Genomic DNA, 2,717 nt, shown 5'->3' on the forward strand with positions numbered 1-2,717 from the left:
AAATTCGACAAGTTTGCTACCTTTGTCGCGAGACCAGCTTCCCTGTATACTATGAGGGAAGACGTCGTTGTGGCGAAATGAGCAAATTGGCGATGCGGTTGTCGGTTGAAGGTATTTGGTGACAAAACGATGTGGTGTCGTGCAGGCGATGTGCGCTTTTGGGCAGACTTGATGCTGACCCGCGAAGGCGTCGTAGCTAGCAGCGAGGCTCTGAACGTTGGACGGAAAAAATTAAGTAGCAAATACGAGTTTGTGTTTCGGCGCGCGACCACGGCCTCGGGCCGTAGTTGCGGTGGCCGGTGCGCACGCAAGTGATAGTTTTCTCGGTTCGCTTTTGTTGGGCGTTCCTGGTGTTGTATGCAAACGCAGCCCGCGCGCGGCTTCGCCCGAAAGGGCGTCTGGCCGGTGTCGACGGCGTCCAGATCGCGGCTTACGCCGGGTTTGAGGAGCTAAGCAAAAATAGTGATTGAGTAATACAGTGCGATACCGCGACGGGGAAAGCGAAAGACTCCGTTCGCGTATTTTGTCGGCCGATAGTTACCTGGTTGATCCTGCCAGTAGTCATATGCTTGTCTCAAAGATTAAGCCATGCATGTCTCAGTACGAACTTGCGTACGGTAAAACTGCGAATGGCTCATTAAATCAGTCGTGATTCATTTGATCGTAAATTTTACTTGGATAACTGTGGTAATTCTAGAGCTAATACATGCAAAAAGCGCCGACCTTGCGGGAGGCGCGCCTTTATCATATCAAAAACCTGCCGGGCTTCGGCTCGTCTTGTTGGCGACTCGGGATAACTTTGCTGATCGCACGGTCTTGCACCGGCGACGGATCATTCAAGTGTCTGCCCTATCAACTTTCGTCGGTACGGTATCTGCCTACCGAGGTTCTTACGGGTAACGGGGAATCAGGGTTCGATTCCGGAGAGGGAGCCTGAGAAACGGCTACCACATCCAAGGAAGGCAGCAGGCGCGCAAATTACCCATTCCCGACGCGGGGAGGTAGTGACGAAAAATAACGATACAGGACTCTAACGAGGCCCTGTAATTGGAATGAGTACACTGTAAAAATTTTAACGAGTATCCATTGGAGGGCAAGTCTGGTGCCAGCAGCCGCGGTAATTCCAGCTCCAAAAGTGTATATTTAAGTTGTTGCGGTTAAAAAGCTCGTAGTTGGATTTTGGGCGCAGGCGTTCGGTCCGTCGCAAGGCGTGCACTGTTCGTTCTGGCTTTACCTCCGGTTTTCCGTCGGTGCTCTTGACTGAGTGTCGGCGGCGGCCGGGACGTTTACCTTGAAAAAATTAGAGTGTTCAAAGCAGGCGCTTCGCCTGGATAGTGTTGCATGGAATAATGAAATAGGACCTCGGTTCTTTTTTGTTGGTTTTCGGAGCGCGAGGTAATGATTAAGAGGGACGGACGGGGGCATTCGTACTGTGCCGTTAGAGGTGAAATTCTTGGATCGGCGCAAGACGAACGACTGCGAAAGCATTTGCCAAGAATGTTTTCTTTAATCAAGAGCGAAAGTCAGAGGTTCGAAGACGATCAGATACCGTCCTAGTTCTGACTATAAACGATGCCAACTAGCGATCGGGGGGCGTTATTTTGACGACCTCTCCGGCAGCTTGCGGGAAACCAAAGTCTTTGGGTTCCGGGGGAAGTATGGTTGCAAAGCTGAAACTTAAAGGAATTGACGGAAGGGCACCACCAGGAGTGGAGCCTGCGGCTTAATTTGACTCAACACGGGAAATCTCACCCGGCCCGGACACAGCGAGGATTGACAGATTGAGAGCTCTTTCATGATTCTGTGGGTGGTGGTGCATGGCCGTTCTTAGTTGGTGGAGCGATTTGTCTGGTTAATTCCGATAACGAACGAGACTCTGGCTTGCTAAATAGTTACGCGGCCTTCCCGGCCGGCGTTTAACTTCTTAGAGGGACTAGTGGCGTTTAGCCACACGAGATTGAGCAATAACAGGTCTGTGATGCCCTTAGATGTTCGGGGCCGCACGCGCGCTACACTGACCGGATCAACGTGTGTTCGCCTTGGCCGAAAGGTCTGGGTAACCCGATGAACCCCGGTCGTGCTAGGGATAGAGAATTGAAATTATTTCGCTTGAACGAGGAATTCCCAGTAAGCGCGAGTCATTAGCTCGCGTTGATTACGTCCCTGCCCTTTGTACACACCGCCCGTCGCTACTACCGATTGAATGGTTTAGTGAGGTCCTCCGATTGGGCCCGGGCTCGACTGGCGACGGTTGGGTCTTGGCCCGAAAAGACGATCTAACTTGATTACTTAGAGGAAGTAAAAGTCGTAACAAGGTTTCCGTAGGTGAACCTGCGGAAGGATCATTAGCGCGAGAAAAAAAATCGAAGAGCGAAAGAGCAAACACCGGGACGGCGACGTGCCTCGGCGCGTCCGCCGCCCCGCGATCAGGAACTTGTTTTGTCGGCGTCGAGTGCCCGAAGGCTTCATGCGGTGCGCGGGCTTGTCGCACTATTTGTTGCGACCGCGACCCGCTCGGCGTCACGCGATTTTTTCAGCCGGATGGCGAATCGAGGTTAGGAATCGAAGAGCGAAAAGCAAACAAACAAACGATGGCTCTTGGCGGTGGACCACTCGGCTCGCGAGTCGATGAAGGACGCAGCAAGCTGCGTGATTTAATGTGAATTGCAGAACACATTGAGCATTGACGATCTGAACGCGTATTGCGGCCTCGGGTT

The 2,717-nt window shown here is 52.3% G+C and overlaps 1 non-coding gene and 1 pseudogene across 1 annotated transcript; both read left to right on the forward strand.

Annotated features, from left to right (window-relative positions):
* The first annotated feature begins 538 nt into the window (after positions 1 to 538).
* Positions 539 to 2,348, forward strand: LOC145762735 (small subunit ribosomal RNA). Its single transcript, XR_014287997.1, has one exon. It is a non-coding gene; the product is annotated as a small subunit ribosomal RNA (ribosomal RNA).
* A 245-nt stretch (positions 2,349 to 2,593) lies between these two features.
* On the forward strand, positions 2,594 to 2,717 carry LOC145762733 (5.8S ribosomal RNA; annotated as a pseudogene; the record flags this gene model as incomplete).

Source organism: Corella eumyota, unplaced genomic scaffold (assembly GCF_963082875.1).
Source record: "Corella eumyota unplaced genomic scaffold, kaCorEumy4.1 scaffold_265, whole genome shotgun sequence".
NCBI classification, from domain to species: Eukaryota; Metazoa; Chordata; class Ascidiacea; order Phlebobranchia; family Corellidae; genus Corella; species Corella eumyota.